At 38.3% G+C, this 24,163-nt stretch overlaps 1 pseudogene; it reads right to left on the bottom strand.

The window, feature by feature from the left end:
* Positions 1-19,199: 19,199 nt before the first annotated feature.
* On the bottom strand, positions 19,200-23,614 carry LOC148208975 (uncharacterized; annotated as a pseudogene).
* Positions 23,615-24,163: the final 549 nt, after the last annotated feature.

Raw genomic sequence — 24,163 nt, 5'->3', positions numbered from 1 at the left:
GATCCTGGCAGTTTTACCATTCCATGTTCCATAGGAGGAAAAAACTTAGGTAGGGCATTATGTGATCTAGGCGCTAGCATTAATCTTATGCCATTATCAGTTTTCAAATCTTTAGGCATAGGAGAAGCTAGACCTACTACGGTTACCCTCCAGCTAGCAGATAGATCTATCATAAGACCTGAGGGAAAGATAGAAGATGTTTTAGTCCAGGTGGACAAATTCATTTTCCCTGCGGACTTTATCATTCTAGATTGCGAGGCAGACTTAGACGTTCCCATTATTTTGGGAAGACCATTTCTAGCCACTGGGGATACAGTTTTTAATGTAAGGAAGGGAGAAATTACAATGAGGGTAAATAATGAAGAAGTTAAATTTAACGTTCTAGATGCCATGAAATTACCAGGAGACTTTGAAGAGTGCTCTGCTATAAATAGCTTGAATCCTATTATGTTTGATGAGTTTTATGACTTATTAGTTACAGAGATTGAAGAAGAGCTTGATAAGATAGCAGAAGGACCAGAAGATATGGCTAATACTATTGAAAAAATACAAAAAGAAGAATGCAAGTCGTTACTTCCGTCCATAGTGGAACCACCCACGTTGGAGCAGAAGCCATTGCCGTCGCATTTGAAATATGCGTATCTAGGGGATAACGACACTTTACCAGTTATTATAGCTTCCAATTTATCACCTACTAATGAATATTCTTTATTGCAGATTTTGGAGAAGCACAAAAAGGCCATTGGATGGACTATAGCAGATATCCGAGGGATAAGCCCGGCCTTTTGCATGCACAAAATTCTATTGGAAGAAGATGCTAAGAACTCTATTGAGAATCAAAGGCGGTTGAACCCGAAGATGAAAGAGGTTGTAAGGAAAGAAATTCTTAAATGGCTTGACGCCGGTGTTATATACCCAATATCCGACAGCAGCTGGGTAAGCCCAGTACAGTGTGTACCAAAGAAAGGCGGTATAACTGTGGTGGCCAACGAGGAGAATGAGCTCATCTCAACCCGAACTGTGAGCGGGTGGAGAGTTTGCATTGATTATCGCAAACTCAACAAGGTAACAAAGAAAGACCATTTTCCTCTCCCGTTTATTGACCAGATGCTCGACCGTCTGGCAGGTAAGGATTTCTATTGTTTTTTAGATGGATATTCGGGTTATAATCAAATTACTATTGCTCCAGAAGACCAGGAGAAGACAACATTTACATGTCCGTATGGTACGTTCGCTTTCAGGCGAATGCCCTTTGGATTATGCAATGCACCCGCGACTTTTCAGAGGTGTATGATGGCCATCTTCTCTGACATGGTAGAAAATATTCTAGAAGTTTTTATGGATGACTTTTCTGTTTTTGGAAATTCTTTCGACGCATGTTTAGTTAATTTGGAGAGAGTATTGGAGAGATGTGAACAAACAAACCTAGTCCTAAATTGGGAGAAGTGTCATTTCATGGTACAAGAGGGTATTGTTTTGGGTCACAAAAATTTCCAAGCAAGGAATAGAGGTAGACCACGCTAAGATAGACATCATTTCAAAGCTACCTCCTCCTACAAATGTCAAAGGGATTAGAAGTTTTTTAGGGCATGGGGGATTTTACCGCCGCTTTATAAAAGACTTTGCTAAAATTTCTAAACCCTTGTGTCAATTGTTAGAACATGATAGACCATTTGTTTTTGATGATGACTGTTTAAAATCATTTGAAATGTTGAAAGTTGCTCTAAGTTCAGCTCCTATAATTATCGAACCTAATTGGGATTTACCTTTTGAGCTCATGTGTGATGCCAGTGATTATGCAATAGGAGCTATGTTAGGACAACGTAAAAACAAGATCTTGCATCCTGTGTATTATGCTAGTAAGACTCTGACCGGTGCACAACTCAATTACACTACTACTGAAAAGGAACTGTTAGCAGTTGCGTTCGCCTTTGATAAGTTTAGGTCTTACTTGATAGGCACAAAAGTCATTGTTTTTACTGACCATTCTGCTTTAAAATATTTATTTGCTAAAAAAGATGCTAAACCACGTTTGATACGGTGGATTTTGTTACTTCAAGAGTTTGATATTGAAGTTAGGGACAGGAAGGGTACTGAAAACCAAGTTGCTGATCACCTGTCTAGATTGGAATCCCCGCTCTGTGATGATGGAACTGTTATACGTGAACAGTTTATTGACGAGCAACTCTTGCGAGTTGATTCAGTTCCGTGGTATGCCGATATAGCAAATTATTTGGTAAGTCGAATAGTTCCTTATGAGTTCAACAAGCAACAGGTAAAGAAATTTTTAAATGAAGTTCGATGTTATCGTTGGGATGAGCCTTTTTTATATAAGCTAGGACCTGACAATATCTTACGCAGGTGTGTCGCAGAAGAAGAGCACGAGGCGATATTAGACGCTTGTCATATGTCTCCATATGGAGGACATTTTGCAGGACACAAAACCGCAGCCAAAGTTTTGCAAAGTGGGTTCTTTTGGCCCACTCTGTTCAAAGATGCACATAAGTTTGCCCAGGTTTGTGACAAATGCCAACGGACAGGTAATATATCTAAACGCCACGAAATGCCTCAAACCCCGATCCTGGAGATTGAAATATTTGATGTGTGGGGTATAGATTTTATGGGTCCATTTCCATCTTCTAATGGTAAGCTTTATATATTGTTAGCAGTAGATTATGTTTCGAAATGGATAGAAGCCATTGCAACTGCTACCAATGATTCCAAAGTTGTCATTCGTTTTCTGCAAAAGCACATTTTTACGCGTTATGGAACCCCGCGTTGTCTGATAAGCGATGGGGGGGCTCATTTTGTGAATAGGTCTATGCAAAAGTTGCTGACTAAATACAATGTGCGTCATAGGGTTGCAACAGCATATCATCCTCAGTCGAATGGGTTAGCCGAAATATCTAATAGGGAGATAAAAAACATTTTAGAAAAAACTGTAAATCTTAACCGTAGGGATTGGTCTTTTAAGCTTGATGATTCACTTTGGGCATATAGGACAGCATTTAAGACTCCCCTCGGCATGTCCCCTTATAGGCTAGTTTTTGGAAAAGCATGTCATTTGCCTCTTGAGCTAGAATATAAAGCATTTTGGGCTACTAAGAAATTAAATTTTTTATTTGTTGGCTGCAGGTGAAGCGAGGAAGTTACAATTGTTGGAATTAGAAGAACACAGGCACTTTTCTTATGAGAATGCTAAGTTGTTTAAGGAAAAAACTAAACAGTGGCATGATAGGCGTCTTCGGCCGAACAATCTTCAAGAAGGTGATCTGGTTCTGTTATTCAACTCTAGGTTGAAACTTTTCCCTGGAAAACTTAAGTCTAGATGGTCTGGTCCCTTTCAAATTTTTAAAGTCTACCCATATGGGGCAGTGGATCTAGTTGACTCTAAGGGAAATGTTTTTAAAGTAAATGGGCAGAGACTTAAGCCGTATTTTGGAGAACCAGTGGATAGAGGAAAAACCTCTATTCAACTTTCAGGTCAATAAATTTTTACGAAAAATGTTTTTTTTCCTTCTTATCCGTTTTTGAAAGAACAAAAGTAAAGGAAGGAAGTCTTTGTATCTTGTATTTTCTCTTTGTTTCATTATAAAGTTTTTCTTATTAAGAGAATGTTTTTGAAAACGTTGAAAAACAAAAAGAAAGAATGAAAAAAAAAAAAAAAACATTGAAAAAATTTTACGCAGGCGCCTGGCGCCTGCCCTTTGCGAAAATAAATCACGCAGGCGCCTGGCGCCTGCCCTGTTTCCCAGCAGTTCGAACTTCGTTTTCCTTCACGGTTTGGGTTTTAATTTTCGATAGCATGGGCTTTACTTTGGGTCAAACATTAATCCTCTGTGATTTAGCTTTAAGAACTTCTTTTCAAACTCAAATTTTGTTTCCCTAATCCTATTTTGTATTCAACTTTGTTTTCTTTTCCTTTTAGGTTTAGGAAAACTTGGTTGAACTTAAATGTCAATCCCTTTCCATTTAGGATTTAGTTTGGGGAAAGCTTTAAATAGACCCATTGCCTAAGCTTTACAACTCCACCAAAACCCACACAACTCTCTTCTTCCCCTTGTTTTTTTCGAAAAAAAACCCACTCCCTTCATCACCCTTGTTTTCGATTTTCAGCCACCAAAGAGAAGAAGAAATTTCCAGCATTTGCTTACATCTATGGCTTCTTCTTCTCAACATACTTCACTTCCTACCTCTTCCACTCAAGCTCCAAATGCCACAAGCATTCCTTTTCCACCATTGGAGAACTTCCAACACCACATGGGTTCAGATTCTAGGCTAGCTGCTGTTAGGGGAGGAAACCCGCTTCAAACATTTGAATGTCCTCCATCCCAAGCTCCTACACAACATCCTATAATGAGCCCACATGGTTATGTTAATTTTCAGCAACTACCCACCTTTAATATACCTCAAAACAGTGAGTTTAGGGCTGAAAATCCTCAACAACTTCCTCCAATGATCAATCCGGGTATGTACCAACCGTTTATGTTTAACCCGGTTCCTTCCTATCATTTTCCCTTGTCTCAAATGCAAATTCCAGCTAGTGTTCATCCTTATGGAATGCCAAACCCATCTACTCTATTTCCTAGCCTTCCACCTTATTATGGAATGGGTCATTGGGTACCTCCACATAATTATGGGATGATTTCACCTAGAGTTTCCCCACCACCTCAACTTCCATTCCTAGAAAGAGGACCTCAAGCACCCTAATTGAACCCTAACATATCGAGTACTTTCAACATGGGACAACTAAAACCCTTAGAGCCTTCTAGGATGCCAACCCCAACCAATATGCCAATGGATGCAGGAGATGAGCATGGAGGAGAGCAAGAGAAGAGCCATAGCCATAGGCTAGAGCCCGGGGTTTCGATAGGGCAAAAGAGGAAGGGCAAGGAGGTGATGATAGACCCAGAAATTGAGGAAGATGGGAGTAGTAGGCGTCTGACGCCTAAGGATTCATCTATGGACAACAGGGACGAGGAGCAGTTTTATTCATCTCCATTGATTATTACACCGGAAGATGGTAATGATGATTTTCTACTGGTTTCACGAGGACATTGTTCAAATATGCCAGAAACAGAGGATACCGAGAACGAAGTGGTGAGAACAGATACTCAGGAACCTTCCCCATTGGATACACCTACAGAAGGAGCATTTTGTAGTCACCAAGAGTTGCCTACTGGGGCAACTGGATCTACTCCGTTGGCAACGGATGAGTATGTCACACCGATGGCCACTCTACCAGGGGTAAGGGATGCTCACACTATTCCTTCCCATACAGTTAACCTGCTTGGGTGTGATACAGGTAGATCCAAGGTTGGGGGGAATAGTACTCAAGAACCTACCAGCGAAGAAGATCCTGAGGACACGCAGACGATAAGGGAAATGTTTCAATACAAGAGGCGGGAGAAAAAGAGTTCAAAACGACGTGCAGTTCAGGCTAAGAAGCCAACAGTGCCCATGAATGAACCTAAAACGAGAGCTGCGAAAGCTAAAGCAGCTGAAGCTAAGAAGAAGGTAGTGGCACCTGGGCCAGTTGATACAATTGAACTGGACTTGTCTGAGGGAGAGGAGGTCGAGACGAAATGGAACGCGGAAAATTTAGCCACTCGAACTTCATTAATGAAATCCCGTAAGATTATGACAGAATTGGGATTCGATCTCACTCTAGGAGATGTGCCTGATGATTGGAGGGAGACCGCCAGAGACAAAGAATGGAGACCACTCATTCAGCCCATACAATGTGAGGCTTTGGAGTTAGTCAGAGAATTCTATGCTGCAGTCCATCCCCAGTCACATATAGCCATAGTGCGCGGGAAGGAAATACGGTTTGATGCCACTCAGATCAACTACACCTTCAACATTGAGAATACCAGAGATGCTGTGGGCAATAAGATGTTAGTGACTCCGACTCTGGAACAGCTTGATGAGGCTCTAGAATGTGTTGGGAAGCCCTCTGCCACTTGGGATTTGACTACTCATGGCAAGGTACGACTAAAACCCGAGGATGTTTCCCTAGCTGCTGCAGGATGGTTATACATAGTCAAAAACAGAATTCTGCCAACGGAGCATGATGAGCATGTCACTCAGGATAGGGCATTGCTGGTTTATGCCATGCTAAAGGGCATAGATGTGAATTATGGAGAATTGATCAATACCAGTATCCATGAGTGTGCCCACCGGACACGTGGTAAGCTTTATCACCCACGTTTGGTCACTTCTTTATGCTTGCGACAAGGTGTACAGCTCCCTGAGGATCAAATTAAGAGAGATGCCCCAATTGTGGAAGAGAAGAATATTCGGCGTATTATCGCCCATGCGTTACAAAGAAGGGAAGGTACTGGGATGTCTCCTACATCGGAGATCCGTCGTCTTCGAGAGGAGAACCACCAGCTGCGAGATCAGGTTCGAGAAGTTGTGCAACATATCTACAACTTACGGACTTCATTGGATTTTGCGGTTTTACCTTCATGGCCTCCAGCGCTAGCTGCTATCCTTGGTCATCCATCTTCCAGTACTGACACAGATCCTAGTCCACAACCTCCGACTTCATAAAGGGGAGGTTCCTTCTTTGCTATTTTTTGTGTTTTCTTCTTTTTGGTTAATGACGTAGTTGCATATTCTAGCATTACTACGCATGTTTTTTTTGTATTGATTATGTTTCGAGCTCAGTTGAAGCATGAATAAATTAGTATCGTTTATCTTCTGATCACTTAAAATATGCCTTCACTTAACCTTAGTTTAGCTTTTCACATGCCTATTTTGAAGCATCTGTGCTGTGCATGTGATTTCATGTCGATGATGATTATAAGAGATTGTTGAGTTTTCGGTTCTATGCCTGACTAAGCTTTGAGCTATTTCCTGTGTTTATGTGATAAACTCATTTTCTTTTATGTCTTTTTGATCTTTATAGACTTTAAGCTTTTTATTTGCCCCTATATAGGAAGTCCTTGTCCTTTTTACTGTTAAGCCTTTTTCATCCGATGCAAAAGTCTTTTCCCAGTGAGGACACTGTCTCTCTTAAGTTTGGGGGGGACAGTCGTTGTATCAGTCGTTGTTTCAGAAAGATAAAGTGTTATTTATATTTGAAAAATCATGCTATTTTCTTTTGAAAAAGAGTCAGTTGGAAAGAAAGAAAGTGTTGAAAAGCACTTAGCTTAAAAACCGAGAAAGAAAAAGAAAAAAAAAAGAAAAAGAAAAAATAAGAGAAGACAAAAGTTGCAAAAGAGTAAAAAAGAGTCTTTGTCAGAGAAAATAAGAGTGGGGAAAAGACTTGTGTTAGAAAGAAAAGAGTGGTAAAAACAATGAGAGTTAAAGAAAATGTAGTTATGATTTCCGAGTCCTACTGTAGACACCCATTTAGTTTTAGGTTGGGTGTTGACTTTGAAAATAGCAGTAAGGATGGTGATAAGTGACTTCGTGTTTCTCATTGTCGTCGTTTTATGACCTAGCTGTTAGTTTCAAAGTCTTTCTACGAGTAGCTGTGGTTGAAACCGATGTTAGTGTGTGGAAACCTCAGGGGCTAGTAGCCGGTCTTTCAGATGTAAAAGTCTTAGTGTAAGAAGGGAGTGTGCAGATTCCTTAGGGGTATTTGAAAACGTTTTCTGTTTGTGAAAGAGAAAAAAAGATTTTGAAAGAAAAAGTTTTTATCATTTCAAACTTGGTTTATAGTGACTAAGTTTACAAAGGCAATAGAATGGTAGGCTTTGACATCTTTTCCTTGAGACAATTTATGATTGAACATCTCGGTTGCTTTTGCTTTTCCTTGTCCATGTGTTAGAAAGCTGATTAAAGTTGCTAAGTTTTGCTTGAGGACAAGCAAAAAGTTAAGTTTGGGGGTGTGATTACGCTTGTTTACATGCGTAAAAAGAAGGTTTTAGATGCTGTTTTTACAATGTTTCAGCTTTGTTTCGGATTTTTCTCGATCGTTTGAGTTCCAATTCATGCAAAATTCATATACTATGGTTTGTGGATGGCTTATATTGTATTTATGACATTTTAGGACCATTTGGGAGTGCAAATTAATCAAAAGAAGCGAAAAGACGAAAAAACACCCCAGGAGGCGCCAGGCGCCTGGGAAGCCTGCAGAAAACAGTTTTTCTTCCAACTTTGCCCTTAATGAAACGCGTCTTCCAATGCGTTTTGGTGGTTCCAACCGATGCATACGTGTAGAAGAAGTGTTCCACTATCAGTTTGAGCACGATTTGGTCAGTCAAAAGAGTTGGAAATGGGTGATTCACCATCGTTTTAGGACCTACCTAACCAATTCTGCACAGCTATAAATTCCAGCAACTTCTCCACCAAATTCATCAAGCCTTGCTTCCTTCTCTTGATCATTTTTAGTGTTTCTTTGTTGCTTTCTAAGTACTTTTGAGTTGCTTTCATTAGTTACTTTTGGTTTTTAAATCCCGAGCACTTTACATTCTTTTATTGAGCTTGTTTTGTTTCCATTTGTACTTAGTCATTTTTCTACTTATTCAAATATATAAAAATCTAGCACTTTGCTTATCTTCTCTTTGTCTTTACTTTATTTTTAGTTAAGAGAGTTGTGTTTTTGGAGGAAAGAGCACGTGACACTCTCCCTTGCTTGAAAGAGAAGGGCGAAGCTCTCAATCCCGATAAAAACTCTCCATTAGTTAACTTTTGTTTTTCACACATGCATTCCACATTCAACCATTTTACTTGCTGTATTTTCTTCAATATGTCTTTCTAAATTCTCGTCTCTAGCCCGGTTATGGATAGTTAGCCTTTTATGTCTAAAAAGGGTTTGCTAAGAAGTAGTGTTTTTACTTTCCATTCATTGCTTAACATGTTTTTCCCAAAAAGTTAGGATTTAGAGAAGGCCACTGTAAGTCTTAACAAGTCGATACTGAAAAGGTTGCTTATTTGCATTGTTGAGTGGTTAAACCGAGGAGAGGAGCGCCTTAGACATAAGGGTTCCGCTTAAGTAGCCTAGACATAGGACCTTAACCCGAGGTTGCGACTATTTCCATCCTAAAACTAAGATATCTCTCGTAATAGACATATTAGGGAATGTCTTAGGACTTTGAACTTGCTTAGACATAAGTCAAGTGAAAAGCGTAGTCGTTGGTTCCTAAAGTGAAATACATATTATCCTTAGCATGTCCTTGATTCTTTGTTGGCTAACTTGACGTAATTCGGGCTAGGTTTTATTATTATAAGTCCAAATCCCAAATCCAAAACCATTATTTGTGACCACTTCCCATTTACAAGAATCACTCATTTCAACATTCACTATTCTTTAAAACTTCAGAGTTTGGAAATTGTTTAGAAGTCCTTGAGGATCGATACTTGGATACTCCATTCATTTTATATTACTCTGACAGGTGTGCGCTTGCATCTATATAATTGTTACCACGCTTAGCGCGTGCGTTCAGCATAAACATCCCAGTCAGCAGGCAGCGGCGATGCACGTGGGTGCTGGTTTCGTGGTGTCTTCTCTCCGATCCGACAAGCCCCAACGACCTCGAACAACTTAGATCCGTGAAGTGCGGCAAGTTTCTTTGACCCACCTTTGTTCGAAGTTAATTTTGGGATACCCAGTCATAAGCGAAGTTGTTTTGTAGTAACAAACATCAAAACGAAGACGTTGGAAGTCGTTTCGGCGCATTCCTCTGCTGTAAAAACGTGGACAGCAGCTTTTTATGGTGTTCGGCGATTTCCCTCATCCGTTCGAAGCCCGATTTACGCTACCCACATCTTTGCAAGCTAGATCTAAGTTACCCACACCTACACGAAGTCGTTTTTGTGGTAATGAGCCCTTTGAACTCCCTTAGTGTTGATTTTCGGAGGCTGAATCGTATATATAACTTGCTGTTTTTTTTTTCTATTTTTATGCTTAGGTGTGAGATCGACGCAAGATTTAGGGACGTGGTTGTGTAAGTAGCACCAGGGGGCGAGTGCGTGCGTTATTTAGCGTTAACGGAATGGTTTTGATTCTGTTTTTCTTGTTAAAATAATTTAATTGAGCATGTAGGGATTGTTAGTTTTGATTTGTGAATTTCTAGCGATCTTGTTGCCGTCTTTCTATTATTGAACACTTTTGAGGAAACATGCTTCCTGTTCTTATTGTTGTAGGTGACTAGTAGGTTTTGAATTGTTGTAGTTAGAAGTAACTGGCTCATGACGTTTTGCAAATGTGATGTAAATGAAATGCTCGCGTTGTTAAACTGATAATTTAGTTTATATTGTTCTAGTTGTGAGCTGTTGGATGTATTTTGTTTATTACGAGGAAAAGCATGCTTGTAAACGGTGCAGTGATTTAGAATGTGGGAAATTTACCTGTAGGTGGTCATGGGAGGGTTAGTGAAGTGGTGAAGGGTGAAGGGTAAAGGGACGGGTTGATAGTCCGTTAAATATGGGTGTTCTGACCTGAAAATGCATATAAATCGCTTGGAGGTTCAAAGTCTTGAATAGTGGCCTTGGGAATAAATGACAAGGCCGAACGTCAAATTTCTGTAAACGAGTATTGGGGTCTTGGGGATAAATGTCAAGGACCAATACGCTAGGAAGTCATCGGTACCTTGGGGATAAACGGCAAGGACCGGTGCACAGTTCAGGCCTTGGGAATAAATGGCAAGGCCGAACGTCAAGTTTCTGTAGAGGAGTATTGAGGCCTTGGGGATAAATGTCAAGGGTCAATGCGACTCGAGGAGTTAGGCTTGAGGGATTAAAGTAGAGTGGTGCTTGCGAAGTAGTAGTGCTAGGCCTTGGGAATAAATGGCAAGGTCGAACATCAAGTACTGTAAAAGGAGGGGGTGCGGTAACTTGGGAATAAATGTCAAGAGCCGTCATGCCTCGAGAAGTTAAGTGGGGAGTAACACAGGGGGGTGTAGAGGAAGGTTTAGTACTATGAGACAAGGGCTAGTGAATCATGGGTTGTAGTTTGGTAGTTCCGACGCATGGTTGTTGTGTGTAAATGTCAAGTTATTGTTTGCTATCTTTCGCTGCCTATTTAATTGTCTTGCTATCGTTTTATTCTATATGTCGTGACTGTGAGCATGATTTTTGTGCTAGTTAGGAAGTGCTACTTACGGAGTACCTTACGTACTCACCCCCCTTTTTACCCTTATATGTTTTCAGGTGTGAACAGGGTCGACCGCGGTGATGACGTGGAGAGGGCTTGACCGAGGAGGAATCACTAGCCTAGTTAGTGAGGATAGAGGGAAGGGTCGTTGGGTACGAGTAGCATTGAGATTTATGTTATTGCTAGGTGTGGACCGAGGAGGAATTTTGTATTCTTTAGAACTACTTTATTTGTTATGGATGTTGCTAGTAAATGTGTCACTGTTGTCGTTGGAGTTTAGGTGTACATTTGTTTTAATTATTTAAGAATTTTTGCCACTGAGGCGGATATGAGATGTTTTTGTTTTTAAATTGCCCACGGAGGGCGAAGTCCTGACAGTTTATGACATTTATATTTTTGATAGAACGTATGGGAGTCGAAGTTTTATTTCATTTAAATTATTTTCCCAGGGAGTTGTTTATCTCGTGTTTAGAGTTAAGGTTAGCCAGGTGAATTATTTAGCGTTGCCTAGGATGATATATAAAATCCTGGGGCGTTACAATACCCAAGGCCCCAATAGTTCTCCTTTCGAAAGACTCCTCGCATCGACCCCCGACCATTTATACTCGAGGCCTCGACGCTCATCTTTATCCAATATTGGCGTATCGACCCCCGATCATTTATACCCGAGGTCTCGATACCCAGTTAGTGACGTATCAGCCCCCGACCATTTATACCCGAGGCCCTGACACTCACCCATTCACTTCATAACTTCCAAAACTCCACATATCATTTCTAGCCTCCAACCAAGATTCCAGTACTAATCCCCTAATAACTCCAACCACCACAACGCCCATCAACAACACCACCACTAGTATGATTTCAATGCATCCCTCAGCTCACCAACACAATTCAGCATGCTTCCAATCATAAACATCATTATAATAGCAAAACAATAAACCAAACATGCTTTCACCACATATCAATTCTTAACAACCGCACCACAGTGAGTTTAGTCATAACAAAACATAATCAACAAATTGCAAACGATTGGAGCCCAACACAATTCATCCAAACACTTAATATCCAACGTCCATATCCAATAAGCACTACCAGATATAATAAACAACTCATGAGACACGCCAAACACTTCATACAAATTCAGACAACAAACATTTCCAAAATAAATCCACTTTAACGAACATTGCCTATAAACATACATCATTCTACAACAGATCTCAGCAGCTCAACAATACAAAATTCCCACTATTATCACCGACGGATATTCAACACTACCCAGGCATACAAACCAACATAAACAAGAGTTACACTGCACAACAACGTATCAGAACAAATATTAAACGTCATAAACAGCACATCGGCAACCGAATAACAAACATCGACGCACGCACCCGCCCCCGTGCTATGTACACACAACCGCGCCCTTAAATGTTACGCCGACTCCACACCTAAGCACACCGAAACAGAAAATACAGCACATTAAACAAACTATTTGGCCTTCGAAATTCAATTCTAAAAGGATTCGAAGGACACATTACCACCAAACCGACTTCGAACGGATGTGGGTCGCCACCAAACGTCCTAAACGCTGCTGTAACGTACAAATCCCACTGCTGGAGTCGTTGTCCGTCGGATCGTAGCAGCCGACCGCTGCCGGTTCTCCGCTGTACACCCGTTCACCGTACGCTGCCGCAAATCTGGGTCGCCGCCGTGTGCCGCCGCGGAGAGGAGCTGCGCTGGTCCGTTGCCGACGCTGGGGGAAACGCACCGCCGATGCTGCAGGTGCCGGAACGTTGAGGTCGAGCCGCCTACTGCTGCTGTTCGGTCGTCGGCCGCCGCGCGTGGTTCTTCGTCCACCGCTGCTACAAGTCGACGTCCCGGTCGGAGTGGTTAGCAGCACCGGTGCTGCGTCGAGCGTCGAAGGGGCTGCCAGAAAAACGAAGGGAGGAGCGACGGGAATTGGAAACGAAGAAGAACGGGGCGCGGGGGGGGGGGGGGGGGGGGGGGGGGGGCGGCTAGGGAGAAGAAGAAGAAGAAAAGAGAAAAGAAGGAATGAGCTAGGGTTTTGTTTTTGTTTTCTTTCTTTTTCCCTTTGTTTTAAAAACAAAATAACCCAAAGGAGGCCCAATAAGTCCAAGCCTAAAGATAAGAAATCTACCCCCCTCCTAAACAAGACCCACCACACGGGATTCGGTAAATATTAATTTAATTGGATTTTAGAGCCCGATAAATATAAATAAATTCAATCATGTGACGCCCGAGAGGAGGGGTACATGAATGAACCGATACCACATCCGAATGAGAAGGAACCTAAGATTATTGAAGAATGGTCAATAAAGGGTTAAAACGAATTGATAGTCACTTACTTATACCAACAAGGTGCACCTTCCTTTTTGGTAGTTCAATCATAAGAACTCCAAAGTTAAGCGTGCTTGGCTTGGAGCAATCTTAGGTTGGGTGACCTTTTAGTTGCTTTACTAGGAAGCATGTGGGTGACCTCTTAGTTGCTTTATAGGCCAGGGTGCCCTTTGGCGGTGCTGCCACCTTTTTCTCCTTTTTTTTTTTTAATGTAATGAAATAAGGGGGTCCAAGGCTTTCTCCAGTTATTAATGAAATTTTCTTTTTATCAACCTTTGTCTCTCCCTTTACTTTGTGTGTATCTCGAGGCAGTTTTCGTGTGAAATGGTAAGTTTACCATTGGTGGGACTTCCCACTCTTGCTATAAAAAGGGGCGGTAGGGGGAGAACGGTTTTTACCTCTCTCCCTCTTCATCGGGTCTGTTTCCCTAAGCTCGTAGTTTGTATTTATGTAAAAGCAAATTTATATTCAAGAAAGTTATATTCAATCAATTTGTTGTTCAACTCATAGCATTGCATTGTCCAAATCCAATAAACATCCAAGATTATTATCATGTAACCGGGACAGTTTATATACTGGGTATATATTTTATACACCCTCAATATACAAGTGCATAATGTCCTGAGAATAACCTAAAGGGTTTATAGTATATGGATAAGGTTGGGTACCTTATTTTGGCAACATTATGAATACGACCCACTTTGTAAATGTTACAAATGACCCGTTCCAGGTCGTTCGTGTGGAGATATGGAAGTGGGGGTATCCTATATAATGAGTTTGTAAACGATCGGACCGTGCAATAGCCAATCTTTAGATGTAACGCCATTTACTAACAGATTGCTATTTTATATGATTACCAGGCAACTCATTCTCAATCCTAAGTGAGTTATGGACTCCTGCCCGTGAGGGCTCATTCTTTGATCTATATGGGTGACAATAGCCCAAGTCGCCAACTCAATATTCCGACCATTTTGGGGACGAGACCGAGTGGGGAACTAGAAACATAACTTCACAAGATGAAATTCACTCCTCCCAACCTTAAGTGGAGTAGATGAGTGTGCTCTTAAATGCTGACTCCGAGACTTGAACAAGGCTCCCCACCATCTCACTGGCTCGAGAGGGACTTGTGGTTATTGGTCGGATCATAATCGTGTTATTCATTAGAAGAGTAGTGGTATTTAAGGAGTAAGATGTGACTCAGGGGTAACATGGTAATTTGACCAAGCTTGAGTTACGAGCACTCACGAAGGATTGACTTGCCATGAATGGTAGTGTATATCCGTGAACACCAAAAATATTCTACAGTGAGAATAGTGCAATTGCGGGTCTTTAGTGGAGTGATTCCTAGTTAACGAATGTTGATTAACTCGGTCAATGAGTTTGACAGGTTAATCTCGTATCATTGAAGCTTATGATCTGTAGGTCCATTAGGTTCTCTTGCTAGCTGATAACGGGTAAAACGAGGATCAAGAATTATGAAATAATATGAAATATTCAAATTATATAAGGGCATATATATAATGTATATCGATACATTATATATAAATATATATATTAATTTTGGATAAAGATTCAAAATGAGTACAATATATTATTAGAGAAATGTTTGAATAGGATTCAAACAATTAATATGAATTGGATACATATTAAAATTATAGGATAAAAATAATGTGCATAAGATGTACATTACAACTATAGGTTATACGATGGAAATGCTTTAGAAAATGATTCTATTTTTGTAATAAATAATTAAATATTAATTATTTATTTGATTAATATATATATGTATATATATACTTAATTGTTACTTAGATTAATAATTTTTTTAAAATATTAGATTAATAATTGATTAATGAATAGGATTAATTAATTATATATACACAATAATTATTAATATTAATTTAATTAAAAAAAAGTAAGTTCTTTTTTCTGTTTTTCTTTTTAAATTATGTGTTTTTGTTCTTCAAAATTCAAAAACAAGATCTCCGTTTCTGCTACGGGATTAAAGTCATTTCACCTTACTCGTAAGCCGCCGTTGTTTTTCCATGGAAGTCTTTCCAGGCCAACGTGATCTGAAGGAGCGAGTTCGCCGCCCGCTTCTGATTTAGTCTTTCTTTCCTGTCGTTGCCATCTCGGTTCAAGCGGATGGGATCCACCCTTTGCCAATTGGAGCAGTGCGTTTTCGTGTTGGAGAAGAGGCTTGACTTTCCGTAGATCTGAGATCTTTCCCATTAAGTTTTGCTTTTACTACTTGTTTCTTTCGTTTATGTTGGAACGCCGCCGTAATCGGTGTCTGTAATGTATGTTTAATGAATAAGACTGAAACCTCCCCTATGTGCGCTTCTTCTTATGCATTGTTCCCGCGGTGCATTTTTCTTCCTTTCTTTCTTATTTTTATTTTTTTGAAGGGTGATAACCCTCCAAAAGAGAGTTATTTTAGTAAATAATTGGATAAATCGGTGCTTCAATGTGAGGGTCCTTGTCCAAATTAACATGTAAAGTGAGTAATTGAGTGAAGAATTCATTTATGGTGTATAAAATCCTCAATGTTTCAAAGTTGTGTAGGTTCTAGCTGAATTGGTGCTATTTTGGAATATTTTTGCAGATTTAAAGATGTTGTGTCAAAGTGCTGCAGGAATGCTGGAGCCTTGCCAAAGTCATTGTGCTGGAGCCTGCTCGTGTCTACAGAATGCTCCAGCATGTCAAGACAGTACTGTAGTAACATGTTTTACACGGGATTTTTACTAGCATCCGTACAGTGCGTGTTTTATCAGATTTTGCCTTAATTTTTTAGTCATCTTTAAAAGGAACATGATGGGACTTATTCCATTATCAATCCCCGGAGGAGTATATCCTAATAGACAAATACTCCAAATTAGGTGCAAAAGGCAAGGAAATTCTTCACCTATTTCGAGGAAGAAGCTGCCCATTTCTTTATCACTGATGCTGAGGGTTTCCTGTTGCTGCTGAAGCTTTTTCTCTTAACACTACTACAAAATTGGCCTGTAATGTCAGTTGTCAACTGACATCATACATATTAGATGTCGGTTTCCAAACCGACATTAACCCGGGTGTTATCGTATGGTATAATGTCGTTTCTCAAACAATGTCGGTTCCTAACGGACATCAATAAAACCGACATTAATGATTTGCAATGTCGGTTATATCAATGTCAGTTCCCAACCGACATGAACCGGGGTGACATTGTAGCCTTCGATGTCGGTTGGTCTGTAATGTCAGTTACAGACCGACATTGATTGTTTATATAATGTCAGTTAATCACAGACATTAATAAATCCGACATCGTTCCTCTATAACTGACATCGTTTTCGTTCACAATTACAATGTCAATTGGTTACAATGTCAGTTCTAAACTGACATTGTTTTTTAAAAAACCTGAAACAAAAATATTAATAAAATATTCCACATACCATAATACCTAAAAGACCTGTATCAAAATATTTCCAGCTAAACAATCGTACAAAATAAATTAATAATTAAAAGACTTGTATCGGCACATCACAAACACAATCTCAGCACACCACCAACAGAATCAGTAGAAATTTTAATACACATGTTCAATTAAATTCAGCAATTAAACAACCACAACATACGTTGTCAATCCTTCTATAATATCTCATTCATTAAGTAAGCAATATTAAGAAGTGTTGAGTAGCTCACAAATACAACCAATGCATATTGATATAAACATTTTCATGGTTCAAGGTTTTACATATTAAAAGGCTAAAATGATAAAACTATATTTACTATCTAATCCAAACTAAACATAGTTCGCAACATATCCGGCCCATTCATCCCGTACCTCATCAAGTTCGGCTTGAGTATACGGCTTTTTTGAATTGGACTACATGTAACAAAGTATAAATAATATAAGTATATAATTCGAATATGAAAAGTAGAGTTGCGTTTTGAGCGTGCATGAAAGACATACAAGATTAGGTATTGGGCTGTCTGGATTATGCATAATCTGTCGAATGTTCCTCATGACATAATATCCACACTCTACTGATCGTGATTGACGTGGGCACTATACATATATAAAAATGTTACGTTTTATAACTTATAAAAAATAATAACATAAATGAATATAGTTATACCTACCCGTACAGGAAGCCAAGTAGGATTTTTTCTACCTTGTGTAACAATATTTTGTGCCATAAACATTCTCAGAGCCCTAAATATATTTTTTAAAAATATAAGTTATCAATCATACACATTAATGTATCAAACTAAAAATATAGATAATACTTACATATTCACAACATATTTAATGTCTTCCTTTATAGCAGGGTGCAAAGAGTCTAAAACGTAAATCATATTATTATGTAGATCAACAACACATAATGTCCAATGATTCCTATAAGAAAAAAAGTTAACACCAGCGTAATATATAAACAAATATAAAATAATTAAATTATGATAATCAGAAGTTTTAAAAAACATTGTTTCTTACCCGCTATTGTAAGGTATCATTATTTTTTGGCTTGTCTGTCCTAAAGTGAAAATGTTAGCCAACTTTTTTGCACGTTCGTCTGGTGAGGAATAACTTTCTTTGGCAACTTCAAATGGGTCCACTATCTTAAACATGTCGCACTTAATGTTACCCTCAAAAAATTTCCAAAGATATCTGTAAGACAAAGGACTTTTAGTCTAAAAAATATTGATAATATAATTATTACAACATTATGTATAGAAAAATATATAATCACTTACGCAATATATACTATTATGCATGTGTTCGATATCCACACCATCCCACAAAATTGCATAATATCATCTCGAAAGAGAGGTATTTCCTTGCATTTGCCAAATACTTGAGCACTAATGGCGACCCGAATGAAATCATCATCTTCTATAGTGCGTTGGACAAGGCGATACAAAAATTTTATCGGAGAAGGAACATCCATCTGATCAGGATACGAATGCAAAATACCTTTTGATTTTGATTTAGATCCCTAACATTAACACAATGTGATATAAATATGACATATAACAACTACTTATATGAAAGATTACATTCACATTTAAGTAAAGATGAAAAAAAATACCTTGTCGTCTTTTGTGACTATTACTAGTTTACGAGGCCACGCAATAAAGCAACCATTCGTTTGGTGAAGGGTCTCGATTTCACCCTCAATTGGAATAGGAAGACGAACATCTTCTTTTCCAATGATGACATCAACAGTAACCTTGACGTTATCCTTTTCTAATGGAACTCGATGGATCATACATTGTGTCTCTCCATCGAACATTGTGCCGATGGCAACAATGTTTTCAATTGACCCCAATGATAGTTTGCAAGTTTTTCCCTTCAAACAAAATAAACAAGTTATAATCGAAACAAGTTATATTAATAAACCTTTAAAAATATTTTATCTTACTTTTAATGGCAACTCTGCTGGACCTTCAGGTTTATTGCATTCTTCGATATTCTTTTCCATTGGAGTACTCTTTCGACTGGCTCTGGACGAAGGTGAAGTTTGTTGATTTATGGGAGTTTGTTCGCGCAGTTGAATTGGTACTGGACTTGGTTGGCTTACTAAAGTTCCTTCCATGTTTGACCTACCCTTTACCTGATTGAAATAGTAGGAAGGTAAAACAAAAGCACCTACGCCCCGCACCCGTCCACAATGCTCCGGTGTTCCCAAAGCTTCTGTTAAAACATCATCACCTTCATGTTTACTTTCTAACTCATCCTATTGCAAAATAAAGTTAACTAATTCAATTAACGATGAATGAAAAATCAAATTATATAGATATACTTCAAAACCAATCAACTTACAATCTTTTGTGCAACACGTCGAGTCTGATCATTCGAATAATCATTTGTTGTTTTCTTTAGACGTGCATGCTTCCATAAACTTGCACGATTGGATGGTTTACCAGATTTTTTCTATATGACAAAATATAACAGAATACATTAAATGAAGGAGTATCAAACTCATTTGCAAAATAACATATGCAGTAAATAAGATAAACAAAAGCTCAAATTACTCACCAGCTCCTCTGCTAAATTTGCATAACCTTTGCGTGATAGGTGATGGTTATATTTGTTGTAAGCTCTTCTTTCTTTCTGTGCATGACTAAGATTCTACACAATAATATAAAACATGCATTTAATATAAATATACTTGATCAACTTATACTTATATCCAATGAAATTAAATTACCTGGAATTCTTCTGATAATCTAGCTCAAACAAATGCATCCCAATGAGACTGCTCAATATGGTCATATTTTTCTGGAGGAGAGGCCAAACATTGTGGTTGGTCCTTAAATGGAAGGATATAAGTCTGAGTCAATTTGGCCTTAAAAGTCCTATGTTTTCTCCCAGCCGATTGTAAAATGTTATGTCTCGCTCGAGGGTCAACTACAAATTTCATCTATTTTCAAATGAAAAAACAAATAATGGTCAAAATGCATGACGTAAAAAAGCGTGAGGTAATTAAATCATGATCTAAAACATACCTCAACACACTCAAAAATCCTGTCTTTCAAGTCATTGGGACTTTTTTCCAACTACTATATGTAATGGGAATTTGGTTCCTCACACAACATACAATATAACTCTGCATCTTTTTAGCACTCTCTCCAATAGGTTGACCTTCATCATTATATGAAACCACTTTTCGCTCCTCGTTATCTTTTATGTGTGTTAATTCACGCATTGTGGTGACACCCCTAGCCACCCTCTCCCTCGACCCATCAGTACAAGAATTTGTTCCTACCTCGTTTGATTCCTTTTCGCTGCTACTACTTGCAGAATCCATAAAGGAAGAAGTCTACATATAAACATATAATTTAACATCAGGTAAAGAATAATAAGAAGTAAGTGAATGAATTAATACATAAACACAAAAGAACACATTATACCAGTTGTCAATCCATGTACCATCACAGTCAATTCTTGTATATATATAAGTATCTTCATCCATATCATTAAGTGCATCAATATTAGGCATTGATTTCAATAACTCATAGCAATCAATTACTGTCTCCCAACTCATCATCATTAGATTCATCTTCAAAATCTCGTTGAGGAGGTGTGAGAACAACTGACCAACTTGGATTCATAGGGTTACTAACATAAAATACTTGAGTAGCTTGAGATGCTAAAATGAAAGGATCCGATTTATGTCCAATTCGACTAAGGTTAACGGTTGTAAAACCAAGATCATCTACTTTAAGACCTTTATTGTTGTCAACCCAATCACATTTCAATAGCACAAACTTTAAATCATAGTAATCCAGCTCCCATATTTCTTGAATTACTCCATAAAATGTCATGTCTGAAATAACAGGACTCTTATCTTTAGCACTGGCAACTTGCATGGTCTTGGCAACTAACTTAACACCACTATTTTGGACATTTCTTATTTCATCACATTATCTCGTGTGATAGTGACGACCATCAACCATATAACCAGCATATGTGGCTACCTCTGGATAGGGACCATTAGATAACCATCTTAAAATAGGTGATATTGAGTTGTTTGGGATCTCAAGTGCAAGTGAAACCTATATAAACAATCTAGAATTATTAATCTATTTAAAATACATACATACCTTTTAAAAAATATTAAAATAATTTTACCTGTTCACGTAGCCAAGAAATGAATGTACGGTTGTGTTCGTCTTGTAACCATTTTCCATTCTTCGACATTCTTTTATTGACTGTTTTCAAAAACTTCATGTGATGCCTATAGCAAATGATACATCACATGTTATTAAAATAAATAAACACAACATAAATCAATTTTGATGAAAAGCGTACAAAAGTTTATACGTACTCTATCAATGGAAGTACATCACATGTGTTCTCTAGAACATAAAGGTGAGCTTGATCCAATAGTTGTTTTCCTGGTCTGACGTAAGACATAGCTAATAACGGCCTTGTTATCGAATCTTTACTTTTTACATTGGAACCCAATCCAATTGGATCCATCTCAGATAAAAATTCAGAACAAAATTCCACAGCTTCTTCTACAATGTAACATTCTCCAATACATCCTTCTGGTCGATTTCGATTTCTCACATAACCTTTTAAAACTTTCATGTATCGCTCAAAAGGATACATCCATCGTAAATAGACAGGCCCACAAAGCTGCACTTCTCTCACTAGGTGCACAGTAAGGTGAACCATGATGGTAAAGAATGATGGTGGAAAATATTTTTCTAGTAAACATAAAGTGATCACTATTCATCTTGCAAATTCTGAAGCTTGGAGGGATCGATCACTTTACTACATATAGCATTGAAGAAAAAATAGAATCGAATGATGGCATATCTCACATGTTTTGGTAAGACCCCACGAATTGCCACAGGTAGCAACTGTTGCATGAGAACATGATTGTCATGAGATTTGAGACCATAAAGCTTCAAGTCAGTGAGTGACACAAGATTTCGTACATTGGTTGAGTATCCATCAGGGACCGTAATTTCGGATAGTGATTTACACATACTCAATTTCTCCGGACGTGATAATGTATAACATGCTGGAGGTATGAAAGTTCTCTTTCCATTTACTTGTGGAGCCAATTCTGTCCTTATATTTAGCTCAACCAAATCTTGTCGATCTTCAATCCGTCTTTCGTTTTTCCAAGAATATCAAGCAATGTGCCAATTATATTTGTGCACACGTTTTTTTCAATGTGCATTACATATAGACAATGTCGTACATGGAAACTTTTCCAATATTCCAACTCAAAAAGTATTGATTTTTTCTTCCAATAACAGTTAGAACTATCTGCTGCTTTATTTTCCTTTCTATTCATTTTACCTAATACAGTTTCAAGTTTACTTGTTCTAACAAAAATGTCCTCTCCACTTAATGTCTCTGGTGCTAGTTCAAAATCTTGTTCACCATTGAAAGTCTTCTTCTTATTTCTATATGGGTGATATCGGGGTAAAAAACGACGATGTCCGAGATATGCTATTTTGTTTCCATGTTTCAATCGAATGGAAGATGTATTTTCTCCACAAATCGGACATGCATGAAAAATCGTTTATAGTCCACAATAAGATAGCTTTTAAGACAAATGTTTGATCTCGATACGCATCATAACATGCAACCCCCTCAGTCCATAGTTGTTTTAGATCATCAACCAAAGGACCAAGATATACGTCTATATCATTTCCAGGTTGTTTAGGACTAGATATTAATGTGGTTAACATCATAAACTTTCGTTTTATGCACAACCATGGTGGGAGGTTATAAATAACCAATATAATTGGCCAACAACTATACCTACTACTAAGATCACCATGTGGATTAATTCCATCAGTAGACAGTGCTAAACGGAGATTTCTTGGCTCAGAACCAAACTCTGGCCAAAGATTGTCAATTAATTTCCAAGAAGGAGAATCCACAGGGTGTCTTAAAAGCCCATCATTTTCTCCACCTCTAGCATGCCAATTTAAAAATTTAGATATTTCAGCAGTTCGAAACATTCTTTGGAATCGAGGAATCGGAGAAAAGTACCACATGACCTTGGCCGGAACACCTTTTTTTTCTTCTTTGGAGTTGTTACGAAGTTTCCATCTCGATGTTTTGCAAATTGGACATGCATCTACATCAGAAAGGTCCTTCCTAAACAGACAACAATCATTGACACAAGCATGAATCTTCTCAAACTTCATTCCAAGAGTAGACAATGTCTTTTTAGCTTTATATGTAGAAATTGGGATTTCATTGGGCTGTGGTAGGATATCATGTACTAGAGTTAACAATTCAGTGAAACTTTTATCACTCCATCCATATTTAGCCTTCAAGTTATATAATTTTAGCAATGCAGAGACTTTAGTGAAATTTTTATTGCCCGAGTACAATGGTTCCTGTGCATCAATCAATAGTTGTTCAAAGTTTTCAGACTTATTTGAAAAATAGTCTTGTGCAGCTTCAAACATATTTGTTGTATTCTTTATGCCATCATCATCATAATCTTCTTTTCCCTTAGTAGTACCACTTTCATCCTTATCCTTCATAGGTAGTTGCTCACCATGCCAAATCCATATCTTATAACTCTTATCAATACCATAAATAAATAAGTGTTCTCTAACTATGTTCAACTCTTGTAGAACTGCATTTGCACAGTTCAAGCAAGGACACCATATGCAGTTTGACCCTTTTGAACGTCGTAGTCCGTTTTCAATGAAGTTCTCAACACCCAAGTTATATTCCACTGACATTATATCTTTGTTCATCCATGACTTATCCATATATAATAACTAAATTATCTACAAAGAAAAAAGGAAAAAAGTACAAAGAAATAAATGCAAGATTCTATAACATTTTAACTTGAACAAAAGACCGATCAACTGAACAAGAGGCATGAAACTTCCATTACTTCCATTACTTCCATTAGTAGTTCTGAAAATCCGATTCCCATTAAAATTTTCAAAAGTATATGGATAACGTTGTGAAAGTATAATGACTGTGACTAAAAGTTTAAAGTACGTATCATGGTCAAAACAGAGATTTAAAAAATACAAAGAACAAAATAGTATTTAAATCTTTACTTATTTGAGACTAATGTTCATAAACAACCATTCAGTTTTCGGTGGAGGATGAAGTAATCTATGATAAAGAAATTGTCTTGGAGAGAATGTGGAAGATGAAGGCATTGCGGCAAAAGATAATTGTACTATGCTTTTCTACTCCCATTTCTTATATCACATCTTTGGCTGTTGGCTGTTTTATTTCATCGTAGGAGGACTTGAGAAGGGAAAAGTCAGCAA

This window comes from Momordica charantia, assembly GCF_013281855.1.
Source record: "Momordica charantia cultivar OHB3-1 chromosome 9 unlocalized genomic scaffold, Mcharantia_2.0 BLBB01000009.1, whole genome shotgun sequence".
NCBI classification, from domain to species: domain Eukaryota; kingdom Viridiplantae; phylum Streptophyta; class Magnoliopsida; order Cucurbitales; family Cucurbitaceae; genus Momordica; species Momordica charantia.
The sequence above is the reverse complement of the archived record's forward strand: the minus strand, read 5'-3'. Positions and strand labels throughout refer to the sequence as shown.